Raw genomic sequence first — 18,655 nt, forward strand, 5'->3', positions numbered from 1 at the left:
TGCAGCACATAAAGTGTACAGCCCAGAATGTCATCTGTTTCTAAGGAGACGGTGCTCCTAGTCAGAGAGAGCAGTGTTAACTTGCTCTTAGCAGATACCACAGGTTGGAGGCGATGATGAACACATGTAGTAAGCTTGGTATTGTGAGGGGGGACACTTTACAGTCATCTGTGTCTGCTAGCCAGTTTGGAATTTACTGTGGGTCAGTGTGTGCAATACCATCCAGAAGCAGTTCAAAATATATCTGACTAATATATATATATATATATATATATATATATATATATATATATATATATATATATGCATACATATCAATTTTCAGATGTAAATGAAGACAGGCTTATTGTTATAACTGGGTATGTGTCATAAATCATTAGCATAGTTGCTATATGAGGCTTTCTCAAGGTGTCTCATTGGTTTGGATTCACTGAAGTGACTGGTCTTCCAGGACTGTTTTGTTCATGTTGTATTTGTAAACAGCTGTTAAAGCTCACACTGGGTCCAGAAGTACTAACCTTAAATAGATAACCCTACTTTACATGCCTGCCACAAGTGTACAGGTGGGATATCTCCAAAAACAGATGTCATCTTAATCTTCTCATTCTTTTAGCTACTACCATCATGGGTCACCACTGCACATCATCTGCTGCCATTTCCTCCTTTCCTCTACATAGGTTCATAGGTTCATAGGTTCATACTAGGCTATCTGCCCAAGGGCATTTATAAGCCTAGCCCATAGTTATGTGGCTTTCGCCACCCCTTTAGTTTGAATAAAAACTATGCCTATCATTTTTCTGTGCCTCTGTCAAGCAGTGACACTGAAGTAATCCCTGGGGTATATCTGCGATCTCCCATCCATTGGTCAAGATTCCTCTTGAACAAGGCCAGCGAGGTGCTCTGCCTCACATGTACTGGGATTTTGTTCCACAGCATAGGGAGTCTCTGGGTGATGAATCTGTCCCTCCAGCACGTTCTATTTATAACCGTGTCAAGGTTTAAGTCTCCGCCCTTGTGGTTCTGAGGGATCTAGATTTTTGAGGTGAAGCATATTCATCAAATCTGGGTTTGACATGGCCTTATATGTCAGGCACAGGTCACCTCTGAGCAAGCGGTATGAGACTGAATAAAGCTGGAGTTCTTTCAGTCGGGCAGCATAAGACATATTTTTGAGACCCTTTATCCTTATGGTGAGGAACTTTTAGGGCCTTTCAAGCTGCATCAGGTGTCTGGTCAGATACATTCGAGCGGGCATTGTACTCAATCATAGGTCTAATGAGTGATGAGTACAGGGGGACGATGACCTCCCTTGATCTAGATGTGAATCCCTTCATGATCAGGTGGGCGATATAGAAGGTTTTCCTAACTACTTTAGCAACATGAGTGTCAAACGAAAGACTACTGTCAACTTGGGTCCCCAGATCCCTGATGACTTTTTCTGTGCTCAGTGGATTGTCACCTATATGGTACCTAGGGGTAACCTTGTTTTTCCCGAAGGGTATGACTATGACATCTAGTTATTTCACACCATCCCCTTGCGTGTCCTCAGGTTACCACATCCACAAACCTTTTATTAGGTCTTCTTCTTTTACTTTTACCTTGCCAGCTCCATGCGTAGCACCCATCTACAAATATATCCAGCATCCCTCATAAGCACATGTCCAAAGCAAGGCAATCTCACCTCTGTGGCTTTGTCACCAAGCTGTACTACCTGAGCTGACACTCTAATATACTGATTACTAATCCTGTCTATCCTTAGCACACCCAATGCAAATCCTAACATCTGGAACTCTGCCAGCTCCTGTTATGACTCCTGTATTTGTGTCAGGGCCACAATCACTAAACCACATAGCATAGATTTACTCACTACAACTTTGTAGACCTTCCCTTTCAGTGTTATTGGTACACATATGTCACAAATCACTTCTGACATTCTTCTATACCCACTCCACCCTACATGCACTTTTTTCACCTCCCTTCCACACTAACCATTACTAACATCATACGCCTTCTCCAACTCTACTTCCTGCAGTCTCACCATTCCTCTATCCTTTCTCTCATTCACACACATATATTCAGTCTTAGTCCTTATGCCATTCATTACTCTCCTCTGTATAGCATAACACCACCTCTCCAGGGTCTCCTAAACATGTTTCCTATTGTAGATAGAGATCACAATATCATCCGCAAAAATCATAGTCTGTGGGGACTGCTATGTGAACTCCTGTGTCAACCTGTCCATCACCATTGCAAAGAGATATCATGATGTTTGTGCATACAATAATAGGAATGTCACTGCTGTTGGTCTTGTACAGCATGAGGTGACATCCACCTTTCAGCCAGGCCAGTGTGTGCCTATGGCCTGTTGTGAGGACTACATATCCAGTTATCTGATATAGCTGATATAGCTGTGTACAAAGACATGAGGACAGCCCATAGGCTGATGTAAAATGCTGTGTATAATGTCCAACAGCTCACACACCAAGCTGACTGCAGTTAGATTAGAACCCATATCTTTCTAACTTTAGGGACTAGAAAACACAGTACTTAACATGCACACCATGGCATGAGTCTGACTTTAATAGGACTGCAGGTGATCTTATAGTAGATGACATCAGCAGGCCCAGTGGGGAAGAAGAGATTGGAGGACTGCTACACATAGATGATTTGGTAAGCCCCAAAACAATGCAAAACCATGTCATTTTCCAAGGAAGTGTTGGATACACACCCACTCTTCTTCAGTGAGACACACATTCACCAGGTTAACTGCAGTGGGATTAGAATTCCTGCCTATTTATGTTTGCTGACTAGAGAACACAGTACTTAATGCATGTACCACAGCACAAGTCTGACTTTAATAGGACTGCAGGCCATCTTATAGAAGATGACATCAGCAGGCCCTGTGGGGGACAAAGGGTTGCAGGGATGCTAGAAATGGATGATTTTGCAAACACAAAATACTGCAAAAACAATTCCATCTGGCAAGGAAGTAATGGATACACACTCCCAGGCTTCTTTTTGGAGGCAGACACACACACACACACACACACACACACACACACACACACACACACACACACACACACACACACACACACACACACACACACACAGACACACACACACACACACACACACACACTACTGCAATGAGATTAGAAGTCCTACCTCTCTAAGTTTACAGACTAGGGAAGACAGCACTTAAGACTCACGCCACAACACAAGTCTGTGATTAGGACTACAGGTGATCTTATAGTAGACTATGTCAGCAGACCCTGTAGGGGGCAGCAAATTGCAGAGCTGCTACAAGTGGATGATTTTGCATACACAAAAACACTTCCATTTGTTAAGGAAGTGTTAGATATACACTCACAGGCTTTTTCTTGGAGACAGAGTCATACCAAGTTGACTGCATTGAGATTAGAACCCCTACCTATCTAAGATTACAGAACAGAGAATACAACACTTAACACATGCACCACAGCACAAATCTGACTTTTATAGGACTGCAAGTGATCTTATAGTAGATGATATCGGTATGCCCTGTGAGGGGCCATAGACTGGAGGACTGCTATACATGGATGTGTTTGCAAGCATAAAAACAATGAAAAAACATGCCATTTTACAAGGCAGTGCTGGATACACAGTCCCACTCGTCTTTATAAAGACACACACACTACTACAGTGAGAAACATACCCCTACCTACCTATCTAAGTGTACAGACTCCAGAACAGAGTTATTAATGCAAGTGCCACTATACAAGTCTAACAAACATGGCTGCATGTGAAGTTATAGTAGATGACATTGTCAAGGGATGTAGGGAACACCAGCCTGGGATGCCTGCATAGGCACATTGCTCCTTAGTGTCAACTGAGGCTAGTACACTAACAGTAGTATACTGTTTAGAAGCCATAGCTGTGTAACATGACTCACTTATTGAGTATATTTGGATGCCTGACTTTGGCAATGCAAACCTGTGAACACAACTATATGACCATGTCCATGAAGCAGCACACAACATGTATATTACACCTTTGTTTTGTGTTAGATAAGGAGATTCCATGGTTGTAGTGATTGTTTCTGAGGTTAGTTGTAAGGAAACAAATGGATATTATTACATTTCTGTACAGATTGTTATACTGTAGCCTCGGTTTGCAATGTTTCCACATGTAATCTTTGGTTGCACAAAGTATCTGGGAAATATAGAACAGTAAGAACACATATCTATGTATGCAATGTGATAGTTAGCATACATCTAAACCTCTTAAAGCAAGAAATCTGTACAAAGTTATAAGTAATGTAGGTGTAAAGCAGAAAAAATAGGATCATTATTTAAATATTGTCCTTACAAACATAGAATGTTGATGGAATAACAGTTTTTCATTAACATGAATTTTCTAAAGGGTATGACATCTACAAATGAATGTATGTCATTAATTTCTGAATTCATTTCCAATGATTTAACTATACTTTTGTAGAAGCCATCATTTTATGGGGAGCAGACTGAAATATTATGTAAAAATATGGACATTATTCATAAATATGGACATTTGAGAACTATGATAGTCTGGCATAGGAAAACACATGCGCGTTTCCCTCTTATACCTGTTTGGGTGTAGGTAAGCAGTGCGCAAACGTGAGGCACATTGCTAACATCCCGCCTTCCTATTATATAATGTATATATTCTACTGCTGCCCACTCGTATCACTGCTCCAGGCCGCGATTTCACAATTGCTATGGGCAATAATTGAATGTATCTGGTATCTGCTACTGCCAGTGTAACATAAGTCATGTCTGCTTATTTCCTTTTTCTGCATTTTTATGCTTTGCACAAAATATTTAGGGACTATTAAAACTGTTTTCAGCACGCAATGTATCACACAAATTTGTACTAAAAATATGACGATTAAAACATTATGGGACACAGAGTTACAGTCTGTAAAAAAATGCTAACTATTCAAAAAAACCTCCCGATCTTCAACCTACATCAGGATTTGAACCCTAAAAGCCAGTAAGGCTTCATAAAGCAGAGTGGCTTCCTTAGTTCTTTTGGCCACAGAACCTGCTTTCCAAAGCATTCCTCACAAAACCACCTTCAAAAAATTTACACTGCTAGGAAACCATGCACTGTATATTGTACAAGTACTCCTATGATGTATATTTGGACACAGACCAGTTAGTAGATACAACTCCTGTAATAATTATGATTATAACTATACATCTCTCTGTCTTACAATCCTCTTTTTGTGTGTGGGAGAAAAATAAATTTACTGTTAGGATACAAAGTAGCCTGAAGTCAGAAATTGCAATGGACTAGAGTCACTTCTTAACTTTTCTCTTGCATGGTGTAACAGTATTCAGCTGTGGTTGGACTGTGTGGGTGTATCATGCCTGATGCATAATAATTACATATGGTAACATAGTAATAATATAAGTGTGTGTACTCACATGTTAACTTATGTTATTTAAAATATCACCACTATATATTTGCAATTAGTGTTCAACACTACAGTCTAGTTTTAGGCCTTACCTTGCAAATGTAACAGTTAACACAACATTACTTCAGGGCTGAATCTGTCTGATGCAAGCAGTACATACATAAAGGCTGTGTGAGTTGCCTGGCATCAATTTTAATATATGTATGTGAGTAGGAGGAAAGTATTAGAGTCTAGATGGTCAGTGCATGTGGTATGCATTGTTTCTTAGCCAAAGTAAGGGCATACTGAGCACATCTATGTCTACCCACAGAGATAGCAGCTGGAGATCCCTCCTCCAAGTCCTTCTGTGTCTGTGACTGTGCTGACCTATGTATTGGTGTGAGGGTGTGTGTCCATTCTCTTTGCTTATCCTGCCACAGCTATTTTCACATGATCAAATTGTGTAGCACAGCACAATCTGTGAATATTTGTGTACTTGTGTGTGGAGTATACTGCAAGGTTCCACTGAATATATCTAGACACCAGAACCATGACTTCAGAAGCCCAAATACATGACCTATGATGTTCCTAGCTTGTGTGGGTGCCTCATTATGGCCTATTTCCATGGGTGTGTGAGCATTTCTGATGGATGTCATCATCCATGGTTTCAGGGCATATCCAGCAACCCCCAGGAAATGGCCCGGTGGGATGACCCCCCCCCCCAGCTGTAATGTGTGCCAGATATAGGAGTCATGATAACTGCCAGGGTTGCCAGAACACACATTCAAGATAATGCCCTGGGCATTGCACACAACTTGGCAGTTGATGGAGTGGTAGCCCTTGTTGTTAATGTAGATTCTATCCTGCTAACCAGGTGGTGCCTTGATGTGTACATGAGTGCAATCTATGGGACTCAGTGCTTCAAGAGTAGTGTGCTACATGAGATTGCTGCTCCTCTTATTAGCAGTAAGAGAAAAATATATGTATTCACTGTCATATATCAGCATACCATCCAGGAACTGGTAGAGTATCCTGGATGATGATGACGCCTGTAAACCCCCCATCAAGTTCCCAGCTCATCTTTGAAAACTACCTGTAGCTAATATTCTAAGGGCTACACATACCTTAGTTTCCACTGGAATGGGTACCCCTCAGTTGGCTCTGTGTCTGAGTTGAGGCCAGCAAAGCTCACAGAGTTCTTGTAATGTGTCCCTGTCCACCCTGTAGTGCTCTACAATCTCTAGATCATGTACCACCTGGCAGGTTACCCTGGGACTGAACATTCTTCTTTGGCCTAGGCTTATTGTCATCAGCATCACCAGCATTTACTTCAGCCACGAGCACATACAGATGTAGAATAGGTGCAGCAGTCCCAAGCATTTTGTCAGCTAAAATTGCCAATTCTCTGTTCCAGTGTTGACGTATCAAGGGAAAATTAGAATGTAGGCTGCATGCATACTTTATACATTTCTTGATTAGGAACACCATCTGGAATAGGCTACTTTAAATGACATTCACCTGCTTAGAATGTAATTACCAGGATTAACAACTCCTGCTGCAGTATGCAGTATTGCACTCTATGCATCGGTGAGCAGCAATGCATAATGACTGCAACGTATGTAAAACGTTTTATAATATCATCCCTATTGTCTTGATATGTAAAGAATATCCTAAGTACAGATAATAGCACTTCATTTCTTTGACCTACAATGTCAGCACAGTAAGATTAATATTTGACACATCCTATACTTGAACTCAAAACTATTTGCACACTAGTCCAACAGCTAATTGGTCCCCCACAGAGGTATTCAAGCAAACGTCTCCAACTAGATGAGATTACTAGAGTGCAGCCATGCTTAGCAGGTTTACACAATGCTCAGCAAAGCTCACCATTATTGATTGAATGCATCTGGTTTCTATTTTTGGATTTCTATCTCATGTATGGGGTCTGCTCATACAAATTTGAATTTTAGTAACATTGTGGTTTGTGAGAAGTAGTGCACTGTAGATCCAGATGAAAAAGACCCCATAAAATCAGAACAATGTTACCTGACACACCCACCTGATGTCACCAACATCCATGGAAGGCATAAACACCATGTAGGAGCTTACACAAAGTGAACAGCCATACATGGTCCCTGCTTTTTGTGATTCAACAAATCTACAGATTTGGTACATCATTTAAATAATAACCATGCAGACAGCCTGGAAACTACAGGGATAATAGTCATGTAAGCTAGGCAACAGCATGGGAGCATGTTGTTAACGACACATTGCAGAGTATTACTGTACCTGTTGGGGCAATACATCTTACCCATCTTTTAAATTGCATTTTTTTTCTTCATTGTCAAACAGTTTGCACATAGCGGCGCATTGCACACATTTGTGCTAAAATTAAAATGATAATATTTATAGTGATGTGACACACATCAATGATTCTTTTGGACATCCTCACCCATTAGATGTGTGTTTTTACTTTTTCATGGGAAATCTGTCCATATTTCTAGACTTCTACATGCCCTTGCTTCCGTCTGGGCTCCTGTACATGGAAAATGTTCTTGTATACTTCCAACTCAGACACAGAGACTACACGGTTGTGTGTAGGGTTGTTGGGTTGCGCCACCACGTTGGTTTACTTCAGTAGCATAAAATTCAGCTACTTATGCTGAAATTTGTATCCCTTGAAACATTCCATTGATATGTGTGAATGCACTAGATTCTGCACCACTACACAGACTTTACTGAATCTAAAATCTGCTGCTTCCATTTTCGCATAGAGCGGTGATGCGAACACAGCAAAAATTATCTTGTAAGCTTTGTTGAATTTATACCATCATCTTTTTTTTTTTTTTACTTCGGCATTTCTGCACTTACTTTAAAATGCAGTGTCTGCATTTGAAAAACTACTACAATGTAAAATGTTGCTTCCCAGGATCATCTTAGAAAATATATTCTACTTCGCTTTTACTATAAACTTAAATATAAAATGTCATCCCTGTACAACAAGAGATATATAAATGCATGCCTGGCAGTTTATTTATGTTGTTTACTTTTTTCCTTTATATCCTTTCTAATTCCATCTCTATTAACCTTCCATTGAAAATTGCATTCAAGATACTTTTGAAAGCATCCTGAACTGTTACTTCCTAATGCAAAATCATAAGTACACTGTCAGCTGGCATTTAGCATTGACAAATGGCAGTCATTCTTACCTTTATGCAGATGAGCATGGGTTTGTATTATGATGTCGAAAGATGAGTTCACTGAACACGTCTTAATCGACACGTAAATATCGACCTTTTTCAAATGCCGAATGGCCACTTCAGCAAATTTTTTCCCAGGGAAAAAAATTGCTCGGCCGTACACTTTCAAACCCTACATAGTGGGTGGCTTCTCCCCCCACACTCCCCCTAACTAAATATACCAACTCTGAGATCATACTACAGTGGAGTAAAGTGCAAATCCCCGATGATGGCATAGTAATATTTTCCCCTGGGAAAAAAATTCACTGAAGAGGCCATTCAGCATTTGAAAAGGTCGATATTTACGTGTCGATAAAGTCATGTTCATTGAACTCGTCTTTCGACATCGTAATATAGACCTGATGAGCACAGCATTATTTACTAGTGAAATTATATATTTACTCACAAGTGTACACCTTTGGAATGCACTATGTGTTTCTTGCCTTTCTATAGTCCTTTATGTTCTACAAATTTGATTTGCTGGTGACATCCCGAGGTTATTGATAATTTGGGCTGAATAATAATGAAATGTGTCATGATTATTCATAGTGGATATCCTTCTGCTATTTGGTGTTTTCACCGAAGTGTGAGCTGTCAAATATTATCCTTGATAATATATACACATATCTATCTATCTATCTATCTATCTATCTATCTATCTATCTATCTATCTATCTATCTATCTATCTATCTTTCTATCTGTCTACCTATCCATATAAAAAGTGTATGACAGATAGTCAGACTTTACATACATCGAATGCCTGTCACACACTCAAAACTGTTCAAATAATAAAGCAAAATCTTGGAAAAAGTGGCTTTAAACATGTAATGGCCATTATTATTTGAAAGGCATCACTCCCGAGCATTATCATTACTCTTGTACATTCTAATTATCAGAGTGGCCTATTACCTGAGAGGAGACTTTCCTCATTATGGTGTGATCAGCAATTCAGGAAGCTGAAGGCAGTAAGCAAGCACTAAAGATGAGATGAAAGGCACATTGACACATAGTTAAGTGTTATGATAAACAGGCCTAGAACTCCTTTCTACAGTGGCAAAGATTCAGGAGCTTCTAGATTTAAGACTCGTTGTGCTTTCAACATGAATAATTGTGTGTGGCCTTTGTGCAGATTTGTGCATGTTTGTTTCCATTGTGAGGGCAGTCTACCAGGTGGTTAAACGCTGGTTTAAGGAAAGTAGGAAAGTTAGTAAGAGTGCCATTCTACTGGTAATTAAGAAATGAGGGAAGTCAGGTGCTATTATTTATAGGTTCATAGGTAGGTACTAGGCTATCGGTCCAAGGGCCTACATAAGCCTAGCCAACAAGGTTCCCTGGCTTATGCCACCCAAGAAAGTTATTTTCCTGTGCCACTGTCGAGCAGAGACACAGAAGTGATCCCCGGGGTGAATTTCCTATTTCCCATCCACTCATCAAGATTTTTCTTGAAGAGTGCTAATGAACAACTTTACTTGACATAGATGAGTAGCCTGTTCCAGAGTATGGGAAGTCTCTAGAACAGGAATCTATCCCTCCAGCATGTCCTGTTTATTGTGGTGACAAGGTTTAGGTCCCTAGAGCATGTAGCTAGGAGGGATTGGGATTTCTTTAGGTGTAGCATGTCCAACAGCTCTGGGTTTGACATAGCTTTATATGTTAGGCAGAGATCCCCTCGGAGTAGACAATATGCTACAGAGTAAAGCTGGAGTTTTTTGAGACGGTCAGTGTAGGGCATTTGTTTGAGGCCAGTGATCCTCTTTGTGAGGTACTTCTGTGGCCTTTCCAGCTGCTGCAGATGTCTTCTGAGGTACATTCCAAAAGGGGCATTGTACTCTATAATGGGTCTAATGAGTGTCGAGTAGAGAGGAACAATGACCTCTTTTTTCCTGGATGAGAGTCCTTTTATGATGAGGTGTGCCAGGTAGAAGGACTTCCTGACTACTGTGGCGATGTGACTATCAAAGGAGAGACTACTGTCCACCTGGGTCCCAAGGTCTCTTATCACACATTCGGTGTTAAGTAGATTGCTGCCTATGTGGTAGTTTATGGGTACAGAGTTTTTACCAAAGGGGATGACACTGCACTTTTTGGCATTGAGCTTGAGGCCATGGCTCTGACACCAGGCATCTGTCTCAGTGAGGCCCTTCTGTAGGATGTCCACATCATTTGGGGACTTGACTATGGCTCCTAGTTTGCAGTTATCTACGGACTTCATTAGCCAGAGGCCTTCTGTGTTAGCCTGTACTATTGTTGAGCAAAGCCAACACTATTTGCAGGGAACAAAGAGAAGTAATTTCTTTTAGATCCTTCATTTGACTATGATACCATTCCCATACAAAGCTGATGTTCTTCCTGAATTTTTAAAAGATTGCCCTGATAAATAGATCAAAAGAGATTTAATGCAAGAATTTATGTTATATGTTCAGATAGAATCTCAGTTGCCACCTAGGACTTCATTGTATGTTTTGTCGGGGCAGACGGTGCGAAGGAGTTGGAGCGGGAAGTAGTAGCTAACAGTAGGATTGCTATACTATTTCATGTCTCTCCTTTTGAAGACTTTAGAGTGTCCCCATTAGATTTGGTAACCTAAAAGACAAAAGGTATATTTCATTTAATTCACCATTGCAGTTACGCAGAACCTTCCTTCACCAATATCAGTTTCAACAAGAGTAATGCTAGAGTTCAATAACATCCACACTGTCCAACATTTTATGGATTCTTGGTTATCTAAGCCGGATATTGAATTGGCTTTCTAAGTTATCCCAGTCCCCATGAATAATTGGCAGTTGCATGATATTCCTTTTAATGGTTTATACTTCTTTGACACGGCTATGCTAAATGAGTGTGTATTAGCATGTACCACCTTTGAGAAACTCAGTTAATCACCTCAGGGCGTAGGGGAAAAAGGAACACGAGCAATGGGCAGTCCACTGCTTTGATGACCTCTTAATTGCAACTGAGTGTGAACAGAGTACCAAGGCAGGCCTTAAATCATTTCAGGACTTTGGTCATATGTTGGAGGCTCCTTTGGCCCAAGAAAAGATAAATGTCCCTTTTAACACAATTCTAGATATTGAGTTAGATGTCTCTTAACCATTTAGGTAGCCTCCAGGCTGCTTAAAATTTTACCTTACAATTCTTGTTGCAGAAGAAAGGCAAGGTTAGCCAAGTCATGCTTGCTTATAGGGTGGTAACCCTAGGCAGGTCCTTTTTGAGATCATTAACAAGCTTATTGTGAGGTGCACATAATAAGCCTACATGGTAAAGGTAACCAAGAGAGTTAAATCAGACTTCAATTATGATCTTTGTTTCTGGCTAGTTTTAACATCAGGTAAATTCTGCAGGAGGAATGGGTGGGAAGTGATTTCATTGCAGTCGTCTACTAATGTTGCTGAGTGGCTGGAATGGAAGCATACTTTATTGGACAATGGTTTTCTACCTGGCCCCAATATGGCCACCAGAGTTTAGAAAAGATATCACCTTCCTGGAACTGATGGCCAACTGGGTGACTTTAGTACTGTGGCAAAACAAGTTGTAAAACAGGAAGGTCATTTTCTGGTCTGACAACATGGCAATGGTGCAGGTCTTTAACAAAAAGTCATCCAAATGAATACAGGTTTAGTAAATAAAGCAGCTCATGTTACATAATTTATGTATTAACTTATCCTTTTCAGCTGAGCATGTTCCTGGTTTTGCAATGTGTTTGCTAATTATTTTTCTTTCTTGTAACCACATATACTTATTGTGCTTTTAGGGGAGAATGACACTGAAAAATGACCAAAACTTAGGTTGTTTTCTTGCTCCTTGAAAGATGTTGTGAAAATTCAGATCCTTCCTAGACTACTTGTTGCATGGTTTTGTCTTGTTCCCATATTATCTTGGACAGGGGCTACCTTTTATAAACCTTTAGAGTCAACCAGCAAATTTTAAATCATAGGCTGGCTTGTGCCACTCCATAAATGGGCTTTAGAGTGATTGAGCATTGGGTGTTTGCCAATAAGGATTCGTTTTGTTTTGCATGATTAAATCACATCCCTAATATTGGTTTAGATTTCTTAAATCTCTTTCTGGATTTACATTAGGAAAACTATTACGCTTACATTTTTTTTTAAATACGAGATAAAGGTTGGTAAGTTATTAATGTATATATAGCTGGTATGTCAAAATAGTAACCTTATTAAAATTGCTGGATATATCTGGTTGGCATGAAACTTGTGAATGAGCTATTTTTATTTGGATGGGCTTGGTTCTCTTGCTGAATGCAGTTTCATTCTTGGAAGTGTTATTTTATAAAATAATCTTTGTCAGAAAGTCATAAACTGCATTTGACACTTTGTGAGTATGGAAGGCTGAATGGGAATAAAACAAACCAGAACCTTACTAAGGAAACATATCTGATACATCTTTATATCTTTAGTTTTCATTGTCTATATCTGTCACTTACATTTGATTATCATTAGCAATACAAACAATCAACCAAAGCAAATAAATAATTGTAGGCAGAATCATTAAATGCAGTTATAACAGCCTCACACAATTTCAATGTCAACTGCTTGCTTGTTAATGTTACTTGACTGTTGAGGTTTCACTTCACTCAAAGTGCTCTGGAACATTCTGTCACACTAGCGTAAGAAGCACTGCATTTGTGACAGGCAAATAAGACAATTCATTCCCTTGTGCAGCAACATATTGTCTTATAGTGAGTATAGCTTAATTATTAGAATATAAGGACCGCAAAAGTAAAAAAAAAAAATATCGGGCAAAGCACTTAATTAAGCACATATGTTAAAGAGGGTTTTGCCACAGGCAGAGTCTGAGACAACCTTCTGAAATCTGGTTCTAATTATGGTTCAGGCAAATATACCTGTGTGGCCTCGGATTCAACCTAGCTTGGAATGTAAAGACCTCCACATCAGATGACTCTGACAGATGCAAAGAAATATACATTACAGAGGAATGCTAGCAGGGAACATTTCAGTGGTCTTTCTCTGATAGGCTCTAGGTTTAAAAAGTAAAGCATGTTTCAATGTCAGTATGTGGGCTTCTTTCAGTTTAGGGTGGAGGTATGTTAAAAGAGCAAAAGAAAATGAATCATATGCTGCTATATTCTGCAACATAGTTAAACCAAAGAATGTTCTCGCCATATAATACATTGCAAGAATAAAGGAGCTAAATAATCAAAAGGAAATATGTCAGACCTTGTATTTGTTCCCCAATGTCATACTTTTAGTTATGTTTTCCACTTGATGATGTGGACAACAGGTCAAAACTTATACATCTTGTAAGTTTAAACATTAAAACAGAACAACAGGCCAGCCAGTGTGTGTTTTGTCAGAAAACCAACTCTTGTACTCCGGAGTATTCATCTTAAAAGAAAGTTGTTCATCTCCTTGGGAGGTGGCCATTCTTTGCAGAACATCTCAGAGCTCTGTGGGAAGGCAGCTTCTTTACCACAGAGCCAGCCCCTTCTAGAAGGAAACAGGCCGCTAATGATTAGAATCAGTTGGGCTTAGTGGGGAGGTGTTCTACAGCATCATGTGGGCTATCAAGATAAAGTATTAAACAAGCTGCAGAAAAAAAATCAAGATTAACTTTTGCAAGTATAAGCTGCAAAAAATATATAAAATGTGACAGTCAACATTTTTATAATTTTAACCTGAAATGGTAAATTCACTTTGGTGTGCCTATAGGCAAAGAGTCTAATATCAAATATAAAACCCTTTTCTGCCTTGCTTTACTTTTTTGTGATTTTTTTTTTGTTTTCATATCTTGGATGTAAAAAGTAATAAATGAAAAAAATGTACAAATAAGCTTTTAAAGAAGGAACTGTGATTTTATACTATGAGGCATGTTGGGTTGTATAGAAAAGTATTAACAACACCTGTATTCTAAATTAAATCCCTAAAAAAACATTGTTTTGTTGCTGTATCATATGAGATGTTAAAGAAATCTATATGGAGCTGGCTACCTCATTATGCATAATTGCAATAATTGTAACAGTTCATTTTTAACATCTGATAAATGAGAATATTGGAAATCAACTCTTTTTTGAATATTACTGTAGACTTATTTCCTGAGTCACTTGCCCAAATCTGATTGACGTTTTGTGCCCTACCTGGCTGCTTTATTAACCATTGCAGTTTTGTAGAGGCAATGGCCCAAGACAGATTATACATTATCAGGTAACCAGTTCCGTATAAATGATAATTTTGCTGCCCTGCAAAAATGTCATCTGATTGTAGGAGGTGAGTATGAAACTGGTTACAGCGCTGCTCTGGAATGACATAGGGTTAGCTTGTTACTGTAAAAGTTTCACCTACTAGTGGAAAGGAGACATCATTCTTTACTACTTGAAATCCATTGCTTTACTAATGTGGTGGGTATAATGGATGTTCAAAAATGGCATTTTTTTATAACAATGAGGCTGGAAGCAACACAATCAGTTTATTCTACTGTATCCCAGAGAGATTAACAATAAAATACCTGGGACTTACACTGGAGGATAAATGAAACTGTCTTGGATATGCATTTTATGTTACTGCTCTGAAACATGCAGGTATGGTTGTAGTGTCTTTTATATGTTTTCATTGCTAATAGGCTGCAGAAAACTGTTATTGTTTTATAGTCCTTTCCATGCTTGAATATATGAAAAAATAGGACAGCTAATAGAACTTCATTTCTAAAATTAAATTGTTAATTTTCACTGTTCAGCGGTATTGTGTTCTCATATAATTAGCTCTGTTTGCTTTCTGATACCTAGAAGTTCATGCTTTTGTCATAGCAGTGCTATTATTAGCAGGTGATAGTTTATTGGCAGACATGTTGCCATGGCAGATGACTCAGAATGGGGGAGAAATTACAAATAAAAAAGACAGTAAAAGAACTACATTTCTTCTCAGAGATGACAACATGTCACTTTAAAGATTTATTATTTCTCGTGTAATTAAAACATATAGTGGAATTAAAAGAAATAAAGCTGTATCTGCAAACAAAACATTGTATTAAGCAAAGCAGGTATTCATGGTTTAAATACCTCTTGGTCTCTGTCTCTTACTTACACACACAGACACATACATACAAACACAAACACACACACACGCACACACACACACACACACACACACACACACACACACACACACACACACACACACACACACACACACACACACACACACACACTCTCCTACTTGCGCACACTTGCCAACGTAGCACATTAGGATGTGAATTTGTGACATACCACAGCTGGCTAACCAGTGATTTTGAATTGGCAGTATGAATTTTATTAAAACAGAAATCCTTAAAATATCTTAACTCATTCAGCAATATACAGGTCTCCTACAAGTACTTGTGTGCCATTTGCTCTTGACACACCGCCTCACTAACAGTCACCTATATTAGCAAGTGCTCTAACTCACCCTTAATGAACCATCACTTACAATGCCTAACCTCACCAGACTATACAGCTGTACCAGAAATCTGATCTTGTCATGAAAAACTCTCTCCCATTCCTAAGCCTAAAGCCCCTGATCACTCCCTAAACCTAAAAGTCCCTTCCCCCTCCCTAACTATAAAGTCCCTGATCCTTAAACCTAAAATCCCACTTCCTCCTCCTTAAACCTGAAATCTCCCTTCTTTTTACCCTTCTTGATGTACCCTGCCCATAAAAACGTCCTTACCTAGCCTGTGAGCATTTATAGTTACTGTGCAGCAGCTGACTGGATGAAGTCATATTCAAGTTTGAGCATGTGTGGCTGCCACACCTTCAGGCTCCTTGACATTGATAAACTTGTCTTTGAGAGTTTAGGATTCAAGCACTTGTACTGTTTCCAGATTATAGTTATTTGGCTGAACATCTATCGGTTAGATCCAACTACAAAAATAAAAGAGTTTTCTTAATCTAGATTATAACCACGAAGAGAAGGGAACTTGTTGGATTTTAATGAATATCATTTGGCAAACATATCATTTCTGATTTCTGTTTATACTTATTTAAACAAGGTGCTTTGTTTTCTATTAATGCTACTCTGCATTTACAGATGACAACTGAGTTGCACTGCCTCATTGCAAGATGCTCTTTGATTTAAATTCTGGTTAAGATGCCTTCTGTGTGTCACTTGCATGTCCTCCCATTGTTTGAGTGAGCTCTCTCTCGGTATTTCATTTCCTCACATATCACAAAACCAAACATTAGATGAACTGGAGAATTGTCCATAGGTAAATGTCACAGGTAAAAACCACACTCTCCAAAGCCAAGAACACAGCATCCATGGGACCAGACAATATCCCAGGCTGTGTTCTACAAGAACTACAGAACGAACTGGCACCCCAACTAAGTACCATGTTCAATCATAGCCTCACCTCAGGTGTTGTGCCAGCTGAATGGCACACAGTAACGGTTATCTCACTCCACAAGGGGGGAGCCACCACGGACCCCGGGAACTACCGCTCCATTAGCCTGACTAGCCTGGTCTGCAAGGCCATGGAACGTATAATCATGTAACTTATAAACAAAGACATTAGTAATCTCCAAACTCTGGATCCCACCCAGTTCAGGTTTGTAAAAGGCAGATCATGTCTCCTAAACCTGATAGACTTCTTTGAAGCAGTCACCAAAGCTGTAGACAAGGGTAAGGTGGTTCACACAGCCTATCTAGATCTTGCCAAGGCTTTTGACATCACCCCCCACTCTGGAATTATAGATAAACTCACTAAACTAGGTATAAATCCCTATGTCACAAGATGGGTTGCCAACTGGCTCACTGACAGAACCCACACTGTGAAAGTAGCAGACTCCAAATCCGACTTCAGACCCGTGACAAGTGGAGTACCACAGGGTTCAGTCCTGGGTCCTCTCCTGTTTGGTATCTACTTCTCTGAAGTATAGGCTAACACAGAAGGTCTTTGGCTAATGAAGTTTGCAGATGACTGCAAACTAGGAGCCATAATCGAAACTTCTAACGATGTGGACATCCTACAAAAGGGCCTCACTGAGACAGATGCCTGGTGTCAAACCCATGGCCTCTAGCTCAATGCCAAAAATTGCATTGTCATCCCCTTTGGTAAAAACTCTGTACCCATGAACTACAAAATAGGCGGTAGTATACTTAACACTGAAAGTGTGATAAGAGACCTTGGGACACAGGTGGACAGTAGTGTCTCCTTTGATAATTACATCGCCACAGCAGTCAGGAAATCCTTCTATGTGGCACACCTCATCACAAAAGGTTTCTCATCCAGAAAAAAAGAGGTCATTGTTCCCCTCTACTCATCACTCATTAGACCCATTATAGAGTACAACGCCCCTTTTGGTATGTACCTCACAAGACATCTACAACAACTGGAAAGGCCGCAGAAATACCTCACGAAGAAGATTACCAGCCTCAAACAGATGCCCTACACAGACCGTCTCAAAAAACTCCAGCTTTACTCCGTTGCATATTGCCTACTCAGAGGGGATCTCTGCCTAACATACAAAGCTATGTCAAACCCAGAGCTGTTGGACATGCTCCACTTAAAGAAATCCCAACCCCTCCGAGCTACACGCTCTAGGGACCTAAACCTTGTCACCACAATAAACAGAACATGCTGGAGGGATAGATTCCTGTCCCAGAGACTTCCCATACTCTGGAATAAACTACCTATCTATATAAAAGAAAGCTCCTCATTAGCACTCTTCAAGAAAAATCTTGATGATTGGATGGGAAATAGGAAATTCACCCCGGGGATCACCTCTGTGGCTCTGCTCGACAGTGGCACAGGAAGATAATTTTCTTGGGTGGCAAAAGCCAGGGTACCTTTTTGGCTGGGCTTGTATAAGCCCCAGGGCCGATAGCCTAGTACCTACCTATGAACCTATATGTGTGCATAGAAAATGTGTGATATATGGAAGAAGCCCTAGCAAGCTATGTCTGTTCCCTACTTTCATAAAACAAATCAAAACAAAAAACAAAAACTATGTATGCTGACAGCTGTTCATTTGATCACTATGGAAGT

Source organism: Protopterus annectens, chromosome 11.part0, assembly GCF_019279795.1.
Source record: "Protopterus annectens isolate FY-2018-M chromosome 11.part0, PAN1.0, whole genome shotgun sequence".
Taxonomy (NCBI): domain Eukaryota; kingdom Metazoa; phylum Chordata; order Ceratodontiformes; family Protopteridae; genus Protopterus; species Protopterus annectens.